At 41.1% G+C, this 15,179-nt stretch overlaps 1 protein-coding gene and 1 non-coding gene across 2 annotated transcripts in view; one reads left to right on the top strand and one right to left on the bottom strand.

The window, feature by feature from the left end:
• Positions 1–15,179, top strand: part of CLCN5 (chloride voltage-gated channel 5) — a 165,622-nt gene that overhangs the window by 17,485 nt on the left and 132,958 nt on the right. The gene's annotated exons all lie outside the window — the stretch shown is intronic.
• LOC121171894 lies at positions 7,050–7,155 on the bottom strand. Its single transcript, XR_005886173.1, has one exon. It is a non-coding gene; the product is annotated as a U6 spliceosomal RNA (small nuclear RNA).

The following is a 15,179-nucleotide window of genomic DNA, read 5'->3' as shown; positions in this document are numbered from 1 at the left end:
TGAATGTTGAATCCATGCTGTCTGATCTAGGCATTCTGACTGGCCTCTCACCTAACCATTGCTGTCCACAAATTTTTTCAAATGTCCTATTTTTTTTTTACCTCAAATATTTCTTTATTTATTTGAAAGGTAGAGTTAAGGAGAGGGAAGGAAGGAGAATGAGAGAGAGAATTTTCCATGTTGTTGGTTCACTCCCCCACATGGCTGCAGTGGAAAGGGCTGGACCAGGCCAAAGTCAGGAACCAGAGATTCATCCAGTCTTCCATGTAAGTTGCAGAGGCCTGAGTACTTGGACCATCTTTTGCTGCTTTCCCAGACTTATTAACAGGGAGCTTGATAAGAAGTGGGGCAGCTTGGACATAAACCAGTATGCCTATGGAATACCAGGATCTCAGATAGTGGCTTTACTGGCTATTCCACAGTGCTGGCTGAAGTGCCCTCTTTGTAGCAGTAGTGGTGAAAGCACAGGAGACTGCCTCTGGGAAAACCAAGGGCCTCTAACAGCTATCAAAGAATCATGGCTGGAGGGCTTAGAGGACAATGTTGCTTTGTTAAAAAATTCACTGCTAAGAAAGTAAATAAGATTGGGGCTGGCACTGTGGTATAATGGGTTAAGTCACTGCTGGCAGTGCTGGCATCCCAGATGGGCTGCCAGTTCATGTAAAGGCTGCTCCACTTTCATTCTCGCTCCCTGTTAATGGCCTAGTAAAGCAGGGGAAGATTGCCCAACTTTATCCACATAAGAGACTTGGAAGAAGTTCTTGGTTTTGGCCTGGCCTGGCCTAAGCCATTGCAGCCATTTGTGCAGTGAACCAGTGGATGGAAGATTATCTCACAAAATTTAAAAAATGTTAAAAAAATGAAAAAAATAAGATTAAAATAGGTACATTGTGGTTTGTCTTTTGATGGAACTGTTATATTATGTCATGAATTTTTTTAATCTCTGGGTCCTCTAATAAGTATGGTAGAACACAATTTAAAAAGTAAGTGTGTCAAAAAAAAAAAAAAGTAAGTGTTTCAGGTCAGGAATAATAACTTTTTTCCTGTTGAACTTGTTTAAATGTTACAAGTTGGTGAGTGAGTGCTAGGCTAAATTCCTTTTTAAACAAAAAAAAGACATGTAGTTATTGTATGTATTTATAGAGTACAGCATGATATTTTGCTACATATGCACACTGTGTGATGATCAGAACAGAGTAATTGGCACATCTGTTACTTCAACCACTTATCATTTACTTGTGTTGCCAGCATTCAAAATCCTCTCTATTAACTATTTTGGAATAGTCAATTGATGTCAACCAAAATTATCCTATTGTTAAATGACAATTTCTTGAGATTTTTGCTTAAAGGCCTGAGGAAAAATGTAGGTAAAATCTTATATTTGAAGTAAAGAAGGCATAAGTTACATACTGTTCACATTATAACATTTTTTTTTTGTAAAGATTTATTTTTATTATTTTTTCATTGGAAAGGCGGATATACAGAGAGGAGAGACAGAGAGGAAGATCTTCCATCCGATGATTCACTCCCCAAGTGAGCGCAACGGGCCGATACTATGCCGATCCGAAGCCAGGAGCCTCTTCCGGGTCTCCCACGCGGGTGCAGGTTCCCAAAGCTTTGGGCCGTCCTCAACTGCTTTCCCAGGCCACAGGCAGGGAGCTGGAAGGGAAGCGGGGCTGCCGGGATTAGAACCGGCGCCCATATGGGATCCCGGGCGTGCAAGGCGAGGACCTTTAACCACTTGCGCCACCGCGCCGGGCCCCACATTATAACATTTTAAGTTCAATCTTCAAATCCTTCAAGTTCATGTTAGCCCACTCCCCCCAAAAGAGGGTTTTTTGCCAATAATACATGAAGCCAGAGGAGTGTCTTCTACATTTTTATTTTATTGTGAAAAGAGAGGGAGAAAGGGAGAGAGAGATGAATGGAGCTCCCTCATTAGTTGGTTTACTCTCCAAATGCCTCCAACAGCTGAGGCCTGCCCCAGCCATGGTCAGGAGGCAGGAGCTCATCTTCCTTGAGCCATCATCACTGCCTTCCAGGGTCTGCAGCAGCAGGAGCTAGGTCTAGGAATTAGTGTGAGGTTCTCTGATGTACGACACTAGCATCCTGACAGGTATCTTAGCTGCTGGGCTAAGTCCCTACCCTTGAATGTCCTCTTGCTTTGTTATAATGAATTCCTTTAACCATTTGCAGGCATTCGGAGATGACAGTCATTGCCTTGTGGTAACTGACCTCAGCTGGCTAATATTTGAAATATTCTCTAGGAGATTAAAGGTAGAAAGCTTAACAATGGATTAAGAAGCAAGATAGGTTTTATTCTAGGATATTAGTAGAGAAATGTGCATAATCAAGGCAGGTGGTTAAAATTGGAGTGATGGAATGATTGTGAAACAGGATGAAGGCTAAACGAATTGAGACTGTAGGTGGGAATAGAAGCACAGCTTTTACGAGTGTTTTCTGATTGTGGGAAACAGAACACAAGGAGTATGGCTTCGGATTATGCATGGAGGACCATAAAGGAAGGATTTTGTAAGAGTACCTTCTTATTAAAAAAAAAAATTTTTTTTAAAGTCATAGTTACAGAGAGAAGGAGAGACAGAGAGAGAGAGAGAGAGAGAGAGAGAGAGAGAGAGAGAGAATCTTCCATCTGCTGTTCACTCCCCAAATGATTTTTTCTTTTTTTTTTTAAAGATTTATTTTTATTATTTTGTTATTGGAAAGGCGGATATACAGAGAGGAGAGACAGAGAGGAAGATCTTCCATCCAATGATTCACTCCCCAAGTGAGCGCAACGGGTCGATACTATGCCAATCCGAAGCCAGGAGCCTCTTCCGGGTCTCCCACGCGGGTGCAGGTTCCCAAAGCTTTGGGCCGTCCTCGACTGCTTTCCCAGGCCACAAGCAGGGAGCTGGAAGGGAAGCGGGGCTGCCGGGATAGAACGGGCGCCCATATGGGATCCCGGGCGTGCAAGGCGAGGACCTTTAACCACTTGCGCCACGGCGCCGGGCCCCCCAAATGATTTTTTAAAAAGTGGAATTGCAAGTTATTTTTTAAAGATTTATTTATTTTTATTGCAAAGTCAGATATACAGAGAGGAAGAGAGAGGGAGGAATATCTTCTGTCCAATGATTCACTCCCCAAGTGACTGCAATGGCTGGAGCTGAGCTGATCTGAAGCCAGGAGCCAGGAGCTTCTTCTAGGTCTTCCACATGGGTGCAGGGTCCCAAGGCTTTGGGTCATCCTTGACTGCTTTCCCAGGCCACAAGCATGGAGGTGGATGGGAAGTGGAGCTGCCGAGATTGGAACTGGTGCCCATATGGGATGCTGGTGCATTCAAGGCAAGGACTTTAGCCATTAGGCCACCATGCTGGGCACCCCCAAAATGATTTGTAATTGCCAGATTTCTTCTGATCTGAAGCTAGGAACCAGGAGCTTCTTCCAGATCTCCCATGTGGGTGCAGGGCCAAGGACTTGGGCCATTCTCTACTACTTTACTAGGCCACAGGCAAGGAGCTGGATGGGAGGTGGAGCATCCAAGATATGAACTGATGTCAATATAGGATATTGTAGGTACAGGATAGAGGATTAGCATTTTGTGCCACTGTGCCAGTACCTGGAAGGAAGATTTTCTTCAGAATCTTAGAAATGACCCCAGCTGGGCCTAGCATGGTAGGCCTGGTGGCTAAATTTTCACCTTGCACAGTCCAGGGTCCCATATGGGTACCAGTTCATGTCCTGGCTGCTCAAGATGGCTAGGCATGAAAGAGAGAGGCATTGGAAAGAGAAACCAGATATCCTTCAAAGGCAGAGAAGACCCTATGCTGTTGGTGGGATGGATTTTATGTGTGCCAAGAAGCTCTATATGACTGCCCTGTAGAGAAAATGTTGTTGATATTTCTCATTCCATGGGATTCTCATTTGACTAAAACTGAGGAGGAGTATAAATAGTGGTAACTAATATTTACTTACTGCTTAACTTGTGTTTGTTTTCAGTTCTTTATATTGTTTGGTTTATTTTATTTTTTGCAATAACCATATAGGAGACAGGAGCTGAGGCATATAGGAGTAGAGTTATATTCTGAGATCATGCAGTCATCTTGGTAGATCCTGGGTCCAAGGCACTCTGATTCTAGAATTATATATATAGACTTTTCTCAGACCATCTACCACTATCTCAAACAATCAGGGCGGTGACCACTTGTGGCGGGGGGTGGGAAATTTCTATTAAAATTGTTGTACACTCTTGTTGTGATCCCAAGGAGCAAGTGAAATGATTTCAGAGGAGAATGAAAGCAGAAGGCTTGGCTAAATATCCAATGAATAAATGAAGTACAATTCTGTGGCCAACATTCTGTCTTCTTTCTAAAGTCAAGTAATTTTGTGAGTATGGTGTGGAAATCATTACTAGGTATCATATGTGGGACTAAGAACACCCTGAAGTAGACTCTGTCCTCCTAAAGGCCGATCTCTAAGTTCAAATCTGTGCACAAATGACCACAATCCAAGCTAGCGTGCTAAGAGCACTGTGTAATACTTCTGGAGTTAGACAAAGGTGAGAAAGTGGTATCAAAGGTAGATTAGAATCTATTGGGTTCTTCCATAGCTGGAGCTGTTAGAGATATGAATGCAACCAGACAAGTATCAGATTCATTTGAGGGAAGTAGAAAAGCAAATGTCATATAAGCTTATTCTATTTTTATGCCTTGTCCAAGTCCTTGGTACAATTGTTTATTGACCAAGTGATTTATAATCAAATCCAGGACACTTTTATGAGTAAAGTAAAATACTAATTAAATACAGAGAGTGAACCAGAAAAATTGGGACTTATGAGGCGGTTGGCATTACTTGTATTTAATATAGGAGAAAAGTAAGATATTCCACCCCACATCAGAGTGGTAGGCCATGGTGAATTGGGACCTGAATCCATCTTTTGGCTGTAAACCCAAGAGATCTGCACTTCATACTGTACACAATGGCAGTTGCAATCAGAGGGCTTTGAGGAGAGCTGTCATAGTGAGAGCTAAGCAGGATGCATACGAGGAGAGACAGGAATGAGGGAGAGGTGAGTTGAGAGATTGCTGAAAAATGTGAGATACTGATATTAGGGATTTAAAGGAAGAGAGCTATCACAAAGGAAGAAATGACAGGATTTGATGACTGGTCAACTTTGGAGGGAGAAAAAGAAAAGATGCAAGATTTCAAACTATTTCAGTGAGCACATGATAATCAAAGGAAAGCATTGCAGTTTAGAAAGTGAATATGTTTTGTATAAGCTTAGCAGACTGAGAGAAATATTGCTTTCCTGTGCAGTTAACTTACTGATTTGTAATCATGAACAAGTTACTTAAGCTGTCTTGGCCCAGTTTTCACTCATCTGTAAAATGTAATGCTACCTATCACTACAAAAGGCTATCAAGTAGCACAGATTTTCTGAAATTTTTAAACTTACAGTTTTGAAATTTGAGTGTTCATGCTCAGTAACATGAAATTGGATCCTAGCATCAAATGTACTCACTTTTGTACCATATTGTAAAAAATAATTGTAAAATAATAGTGTTTTAGGTCCCTGTCTGGACTCCCGCTTCTGGTATCATAATCTTTAACTGGTTGCCAGGTGAATTGTAAAGTTCACTTTATGACAGCTTATCTGTAGTTGTCTTAAACTGTTATTTAAACTCGTTATTATGGGTTAACATTTTTTATGTGTTTATCTTAGCTCTCCAATAGTGTGGAAAATATTTGAGTAGCAGGAATATTACTTCTTTCCATCTGTTTCTCCCTAGTGCTTTAAATAGAGGTATCAAATAAATATAGATTTGATTTGATTTGGCCAGTCCATATGGTGTAGTGAGACTTTTGTATGCTATAGTCTGTTAATGTGCTTTCAAGTAGTATTAGGCTTTTTTTTATAATAATTATTATTTTGTGATATAGTTCCATAGGCTCTGGAATTTCCCTTGTTTCCTCCACAAACCCCTTCCCCCTGCCCCCCCCCCCTTTATTACAGTAGGATAGTCCTTCATAAAGAGTCTTAAGTCTGCATTCTGCTGTTTAAATTTATCCTGACATTGTAGGTATGGATAATGGTAGAGAATCCATCACTCTGTTGTCAAGATATATTTGCAGTTTCATTGGGAGTCCCATCTTTGATTTGGAAGTAGAAATGCATACTGCATTGTATCTTCACATCTGGATATCATAGTTTCTATACACAGTTACTATACATCCTGTTAAATGAAAAGTCATAAAACAAAATCAACAATAGGAAGAAAAATAGAACATTTATAACATCATGGAGTTAAATAACATGCTACTGAATGGCTGATGTGTCACTGAAGAAATGAAAAAGAAAATAAAAACACCTTTTGAAGAAATGACTCTACCTATGAGTCAGTGAAGAAATTAATAAGAAAATTTTTTGAAGAAATGAAAATAAAAATATCAAAACTCATGAGATGTAGCACAGACAGTATTGAAAAGGCTATTGATCTTATATTTTGCCTGAAGGTTGCCTTGTATCAGAGACAACATATGATATTTGTTTTTTTGTGATTTATTTATTTCATTGAGCATAATGGTCTCTAGTTGGAACCATTTGGTAGAATTTTATTCTTTTTAGTGGCTGAGTAGTCAGAACTCCACCAACAACACCTGCTGGCATGAATGTGGGAAGAAATGTACCCTCCCTCACTGTTGGTGGGAGTGTAGGCTAGTATTACCACTATGGAAGTTAGTATGGAGAGTGCTAAGAGAACTGAAAATTGATCTGCCATATGACCCAGCTATCCCGCTTCTGGGGACATATCCAAAGGAAATGAAATCTGTAAATGAGAGAGGGATCTATAATCCTGTAATAATAGCAGCACAATCTACAATAGTAAAGATGTGGAAACAACCCAGATACCTGTCCAAAGAAGAGTGGATCAAGAAACTGTGTGCATCTACTCCCTGGAATACTTCTCAGTAGTAGGCTTTTGATAGCTATGTCTTACTGTAAACTGGATATGAGCCCAAGGCCCACTTCTGTCTGCCACTCTCTCTTAATTAAAAATATGGCATGCTTTGCAAACGTGCATTTCACCCCTATACAATGCCGTGCTAATCTTTTCTGTATCTTTCCAATGTTAATATGTGCACTGCTGATGTGAGCACCGTACCAATTTCTTTTTTTTAAAGATTTATTTTTATTATTTTTTTTTATTGGAAAGGCGGATATACAGAGAGGAGAGACAGAGAGGAAGATCTTCCATCCGATGATTCACTCCCCAAGTGAGCGCAACGGGCCGATACTATGCCGATCCGAAGCCAGGAGCCTCTTCCGGGTCTCCCACGCGGGTGCAGGGTCCCAAAGCTTTGGGCCGTCCTCGACTGCTTTCCCAGGCCACAGGCAGGGAGCTGGAAGGGAAGCGGGGCTGCCAGGATTAGAACCGGCGCCCATATGGGATCCTGGGCTTGCAAGGCGAGGACCTTTAACCACTTGCGCCACCGCGCCGGGCCCACCGTACCAATTTCTTAAAGAACCTTTCTGTGCCGTTACTTAAACATTAATGTAGTTTTTATTTATTGTTTATCTTGTTCATTTTAATACTGTTATACATCCTTCATAAATTTTATATCCAAGTAATTAATAAAATATTGTTTGGTATATTAGTTTTCTGTATCTGCCTCATAAATCACCACACGCATATTTGCTCACAGTAACACACGTTTATTATTTCATAGTTCCTGTAGTTTAGGTGTCTCATGGCTCGGCTGGGACTTCTGCTCAGGGACTCATAGACTGTAGACAGAAGTGTTGCCTGGGAATCATGGTCTCATCTTAGGATTCTCCCTTAAGTTCGTCGAGTTCACATGTGCAGTTATAGGACTGAGGTCTTCAAATGTTAGGAGCTACCTGAAGTTCTCTTCCATGTACCTCTCTTCATAGGCAGTTTACATCATAGCAGTTTTCTCTTTCAAGGCCAGAAAGGATTAAAATCTCTCATGATAGCAAGAAGGGATCAATCACATATATCTGGATGATATATACACACATGCACTTAGTCACTGAATTGACATCCTATCACTCTTGTCACATTCTCTCTGCTAGACTCCCGTATTAGTCCACCCACATTCAGAAAAAGGGTATTTGACGAGCATGTGAACACAGGGAGGTGGGCATCATTAGGGGTTGCCTTGTGGTGTGTCTGCTGTGGCATAGATGTGAATCAGGATAATTGCAGGCTTTCCAGCTTAGCAGTAATCCATTAGCTGGAGATTCACTGGGTTGGGCTGTTCTACAGCTGTGACTCCAACTTTATTGTCATTTTGCTTGCAAGGTGTAAGAAGTAATCTCTAATGAACTGGCCTAAAACCATTCATTGGGTAGTACCTACCATGGAGACATTGAGTGCTGGAATAGGAATAGAGTTGTGGACATGGTGATTTTGGTTGGGTATGTGTCAGATATCCAAGTAGAGATGTTCATATCCCTTGGGCATGGCATTTAGGAGCAGGTCTGGAGTGGAATAGGGATGGGGGAGGGTAAACTTTGAGAGAAAGGAAGGGTGCCAAAGATAGAATTGTGGGGAACTCCAGGTACTATGTCTGAGGGATTCCCCTGACTTCCTAATGTCACAACTCAAGCACAAAAGGAAACCAGTTCTGAAGCCTCAGAGGAAAATGTCTATGGTTTTTGATGTGCTTCTATCATCAGTCCCATACTGCTTACCCAATGTTGCCTATTGACATCTGTTGTTGTCCTTTCTACCCGTTCAGGGGCCGTGCATTAGCACATTTTCACTTTCTTTTGTTGTATCATTTCACTGCCAATACCTGTCAAATCAGCCACTGGTATTTCTGGGCCTCAATTTCCTCAAATGTTGAGCAGTGTGATCTAGGGAAAGGATTAGGATCTTTAAGAAGCCTCTTCAAAATTGAAATTCTAATCTGTTATCTTCTTTCTCTGTCCATTCCCCTGTTTGGCTCTGTTGACTGTTGAGTTCCTTTCTGAAACTCCCCTCCCTTGGCTACTTCTCTTTCTGCCGGACTCTCCTGCTGCTTTCCCATCACTTTTGCTTCCTTGTTCATATTTACTGGCATCAAACTCTTAGCCTTTTTTGTTATTGCATTCTTTGCCTCTAAGATTTCATCTGCTCTTCTAGCTTCACTACTTTCTTTTTTCTTAAGTAATACACACTTGTTCATCTTGATAAATGATATAGAAGTATGAGAATGATTTCTAGAAGTATCTAGAATAAAGTGTGAAAATGCCTCTTGAACCTTCCTTGTTAGAGACAACCACTATTATCAGATTAGTGTCATTTCTTCTGGTGGATAGGTCCCAAGTCTGTAAATGTAGCTCTGAACCCTAGTTTTCATCTAGAGCTGGGGTCAAGGTACCCTTACTCCATGCTCCACCACCAATGTATGAATGACAATAGGCCCGTGGTTGTGTTTTTTTTCTGTTACACTTACTATCCTGTGTATTGTATTTAATTCTTTTTGTGGTTATATAGCATTAAAGACCAAGCAACCTGTGCATGTTGAGCTGATTCTGTTCTTCCTGATCTACTTATCCAAGGAGAAAGAATAGCCCTCTGTCAAAAACATGTGAATAAAAGACGTGTGATAAAGTGTGTGAATGGGCCCACCACAATGGCTCAATTGACTAATCCTCCACCTGCAAGTGTGGTGATCCCATATGGGTGTTGGTTTGGTTTTTGTCCTGGCTGCTCCATTTCCCATCCAGCTCCCTGCTTGTGGCCCGGGAAAGCAGTCAAGGACAGCCCAAAGCCTTGGGACCCTGCACCCGTGTGGAAGACCTAGCAGAGGCTCCTGGCTCTATCTCTTCCAGCCATTTGGGGAGTGAACCAGTAGAAGGAAGATCTTTCTGCCTCTCCTTCTCTCTGTAAGTCTACGTTTACAGTAAAAATTGTTTTAAAAAATGTATGAGTGAGTTTAGGGTCGAGTTACTGGGAGCCAGAACAGGTACAGATTGGTGGGGAACAGAATGTGTGGACACTTGGTGGGGTCTGGTAAGCTGGTCGAGGGGTTATACATTGAAAATTCTGATCAGTAATTTAAAGCCTGGATGCTAACATTAAGGAAATATATCATGGAATCTAAGATAAATCTTTTTTTTAAGATTTATTTTATTTTTATTGGAACATCAGATATACAGAGTGGAGGAAAGACAGAGAAGAAAGATCTTCCGTCCGATGATTCATTCCCCAAGTGGCCGTAACAGCCGGTGCTATGCCGATCCAAAGCTGGGAGCCAGAAACTTCATCCAGGTCTCCCACACGGGTGCAGGGTCTCAAAGCTTTGGGCCGTCCTCGACTGCTTTCCCAGGTCACAAGCAGGGAGCTGGATGGGAAGTGGGGCTGCCGGGATTAGAACCAGCGCCCATACGGGATCCCGGTGCACGGTGAGAACTTTAACCACTATGCTATCGCGTCGGGCCCTAACATAAATCTTAATTTAAAGTATTAGCTATAAAATCAACCATTTGGATGAGAACATTATTTTGGCTCTGAAAAACACACATCAATAGGCTCTGCAACATAAAGGGTCACTATGCTAAGGTATGTATAACTGTATATATGTTAAATACAAAGTAACTGGAAAAGTTATAGCTATTGAGAATCCAGGTTGCCAATGTGAATTGATCATTGCATGTCATATTCATGAATTCATGTATTCGTAAGCAGTGACTGAAAATTACAAGGCTCTGTATATGTTCAATTTCAAAGGACTTTAAGGTAGCTGTGAAAGAGGATCCATAGTAGTGGTCCTTGACTAGGGGCAGTTTTTCCCCTATAAGAACATTTGACAATAGGTATATATTTTTTGAAATCAAAATGTTGGGACATCAAATTGGCATCTAATAGGGAATGACCAAGGAAGCTGCCAAATATCTCATACTGCCCAGGCCCCCTCTCTGTAATGAAGCAGTATGTGTTCTAAGATGTCAGTAGTGCTGAAATTGAGGAACCGTGATTCCAGGAATTTGAGAGAAGATAGGAGATCCATAGAGGCGATCATTGATATTTTTTTGTAGTTACACTGATGCCTTATACTTCACAACTTTGCTTTCTAGCTGAAGGCTGGATTTTAATGATAGCAGCATAAATATCAGATAGTGAGCTTTTTATTTATTTTTATTTTTAAAAGATTTATTTATTTTTATTGGAAAGGTGGATATACAGAGAGGAGAAGAGACAGAGAGGAAGATCTTCCATCCGATGGTTCACTCCCCAAGCAGCCACAATGGCTGGAGCTGAGCCAATCCGAAGCCAGGAGCCAGGAGCTTCTTCTGGGTCTCCCATGTGGGTGCAGGGTCCCAAGGCTTTGGGCCATCCTCTACTGCTTTCCCAGGCCACAAGCATGGAGGTGGATGGGAAGTAGAGCAGCCGGGACATGAACCGGCACTCATATAGGATCCTGGCACACGAAAGGTAAGGACTTTAACCAGTAGACTACCATGCTGGACCCATGTGTGTGTTGTTTGTGTGTGTGTGCATACACTATTTCCCTAGAGGTAGTAATCTTAAATTATGATTTGAGCTAGGAGAACTTGTTAATTCAGGTTGTGAAACTAGTGATTTTTGCGTTTTTTATTATCTGCTGCATCAGTTAACAGGAGTGGGGTTTGGAATAGGAATTAATACACAGGGTACTTTTGTGACTCAATTAGGATGACATTAGCTTTCTAATGTGTCTGTAGATTACAAGTTTTGGCAAGACCAAAAACAATACCCATGAATTGCTTCAATTTTTAATCTTTGAGCCTCGCATTGTTGCTTTTTACTTTCCTGGAACCTGGAAAGTTAATATTAGCCCTAGATCAGGAGCCATGCTATTTCCAGAAGGGCTCTGCAGTGAGGTTCGAATCCACACTAGCCTATCATTCAGGAATACTGGAATCTTACCACTTTAGATTAGCTCTAGGGCAGTCTCCTACTGAGGCTAGCAGGCTGCTCACTGTATGTTGTCATGAGCAGGTGCTCTGGGCTGGAGCTGCCTAGATTTGAGATACTTGACTAGCTGGTGCTTACAGTCTTGGGCAAGTCTGGGTTTTGGTTTTCTCATCTGTAAAAGAGGGATAATAACATCCACCTCACAGGTATATGGTCACGATTAAATTAGATAATGAAGGTGTGGTGGCTGTGTCTAGTAGCACCTTCTTCCTTCTTCAACCATTGCTTTCTCACTGTCACAAGGATTAAAATGTTTGAAGGTCTTTCCTTGTTTGGAGCCAACATCTGTCTCAGTAGTCTTCAATCCCTGTGGCCACACAGAGGAAAATCAACCCTTTTTCTGCTTGCCAGTCTTTCAGATGTTGGATGAGTAAGCACACAAGTATGGAAGTCCTCTGTCGATTAGGAAATGCCGTTCTATCTGCAGTGAGGTATTGAGTATTCTCATCATGTGATGGCCTACATTTGAATCATTACCTAACGTGTTCCTTCTACCTGTCAAATCTAATAGTTTCCAGGCTGAATATGTTGCATTCTTTCCAGTGAAAGATCATAATACAAAATTTCCAGATACTTAGCTATTGTAGATATATTACTTGGGCTTCACTCTAGTTCATTTATGTTTCTTCTAAACTGAGGCCCTCAGGACTTTTCTGGCCCCATATATGCAATCTGCCTAGTGCAGGGCACAGTGAGAATGTCATATTTGTGTCTCCCTTAAAAATACTTGCTTTGTTAATGAATTAGAATTTTCTGTCAGTTTGAGAGACTATTACTGTGTTGGCTAACAGGACTTTTCATATGAACTCCTGTTGATTTTTTTTAAAAATCTTGTATTCTCTTACATTTTCACCAGATCAACTTTTGAGGCCTCTTCTTTGTACCAGACACTCGCTCCATGCTAAGGATGTAATGGGAGTTCTCCCCTATGTCTCTTGCCCTAGTCTATTGACACGTTCAAATTCTAGTGCTATTTGAAGAATATTGGCTGTAGACACACACACACACACACACACAGAAAGAGAAAGAGAGAGAGAGAGAGAGAGAGAGAGAGAGAGAGAGAGCTGGATCTTCCATCCACAGGCTCACTCTTCAGGTGTCTGCAATAGCCAAAGCTGGGCCCAGGCTAAATCCAGGAGCCAGCAGGTTCATCTGCATCTCCCACTTGGGTACAGGGGTCCAAGAAGTTGGGCCATCCTCTGTTGCTTTCCCAGGTGCATTAGCAGGGAGCTGGATCAGAAATGGTGTAGTTGGGACTCAAACCGGCCAAATGGGATGCAGTGTTGCAGGCTGTGGCTTTATTTACTCCAGCACAGTATCAGTCTCATGCAACATATATCCTTTTGAGATTGAAACATTCACTTGGCGTCATTTCCTTGCATTTCATCCACGTCATTGCCTTTAGCAATAGTTTGTTTCATTAGCATTGTTTTTGAGTAAGCTTATTGAATCAACCCTAAGTCAACCTGCTTGTGTAAGTAGTCCAGGACACACCTGAATATCTCAAGTGTATGCATTATATAGGGAGAACAGTGCTTCTAATGACTTAAATCTCAAAAGCACTTAGTAATCTTACCTCCATTTGCCATTCTCAGAACCTGCTTGCCTTGGAACTAGTTCATTCTGCATTGTAGAGTTGTTCCTCCCTCCCCCCCCCCCCCGCCCCATCAAGATCAGCATTCTTTGTTTTCTGAGTTATTTCAGAAATGCCCTGGCTTTTGAAAATTGGCCATTAGTTGTCAAGCAACAATATTCTTTCATTCCCTGATCTGCTGTGGGTTTTTTCCCCCCCTTGAGATGAGAAATATTTGCTTCTCAGTCAGGAATATGGGCTATCTCAGTACTGTAGGATGTACTTCCTGTTAGCCCACAGATGCTAATTCATTTGTAATTGTTTGCTGCTCTCAGTTATCTCAGCATCTTTTGGGCTCTGATGGACTTTTATTTATGCTTGTGTTGTGATTTCCAGCTTGAAAATTTTATTCATTTAAGCTGAATTATAAATGGAAATTGAATCATTCAATTGGTATTCCTATTTGCATATATGTTCTTTTTTGATTAGTTGTTCATATATATCATCTAATTAGGATAAATGATCTTGAAAAAAATCTCTGCCTGTTATAGCTCCATTAGTTCCTATAACCTGCCAGCATGCTTTCTGTGTAGGTATATTGTGTTGTTGAAATATTTTCTCTCATTTTTAAAATTTAAGATCATTGGAACTCAATAATATGATGAGAATTTCCCTTCAAATCTTTGATTCTTGATAAACATTAGTCCACTGTGGTCTTTTGTAGAAATTCTCATTCACAATATTGAGTTTGTCACTTTGTACCTAGCATTATTATACCCAAGGTCATTACTCAATAGTACTGAAGATGACATGGCCACATTTCCTAATTTACTTCATTTTTGCTTGTACCATTTCATTATTCTTTCTTGAACAAATTTAGTTATGGGGTTTGTAGCTCTTTTCATTGTTTCTTCATCAGCTTCAAGGAAGAAATTTTCCTTTTAAAAGTTCAACGTAGCCTTTCTCATCACAGGCATTTTAACCCCCCCCCCCATTGATATTGTATCTTCAGATCTGGGCCTTGCAGAATCCTGGTTCTTTGGTCAAGAAATGTCCCTATCTTCACAACCTTTTGTATTTTTCTTTGAATTCCTTCCATTGTGATACTATTTCTTTATAATCTTCTTAAATGGATGTTTCTCGTTTTCTGAGAATTGCTCAATCTCAACTTGCTTTTTGTACGTAACAGGTTTACTTTCCCTTTGTTCTTTCATGTGCCTGCATCCCTTTGTTTGTTCACATGCCTGCTGTCAGGTAGTATATCAACTTTCTTCTTTTCCATGTTCCTGGGCTACTCTTTGTGTGTGTGTGTGTGTGTGTGTGTGTGTGTGTGTGTGTGTGTGTGTGTGTGTTCTGTGTGTGTGTGTGTGTGTGTGTGTGTTCTGTGTGTGTGTGTGTGTGTGTGTGTGTGTGTGTTCTGTGTGTGTGTGTGTGTATGTGTGTGTGAAAAGGTTTATTTCTTTATTTGAAAGACAGGGTTATAGAGAGAAGGGGACATAGACACAGATCTCCATCTACTGGTTCACTCCCAAGGGTCAAGAACCTGGAACTCCATCCAGGTCACCTGAACAAGGGGCAAGGACCTAAGGACTTGGATCATCTTTTACTGCTTTCTCAGTCATATTATCAGAGAGCTGGATTGG

Source organism: Ochotona curzoniae, unplaced genomic scaffold, assembly GCF_017591425.1.
Source record: "Ochotona curzoniae isolate NIBS_2020 unplaced genomic scaffold, NIBS_Ocur_1.0 contig_1274, whole genome shotgun sequence".
NCBI lineage: Eukaryota > Metazoa > Chordata > Mammalia > Lagomorpha > Ochotonidae > Ochotona > Ochotona curzoniae.
The sequence above is the reverse complement of the archived record's forward strand: the minus strand, read 5'-3'. Positions and strand labels throughout refer to the sequence as shown.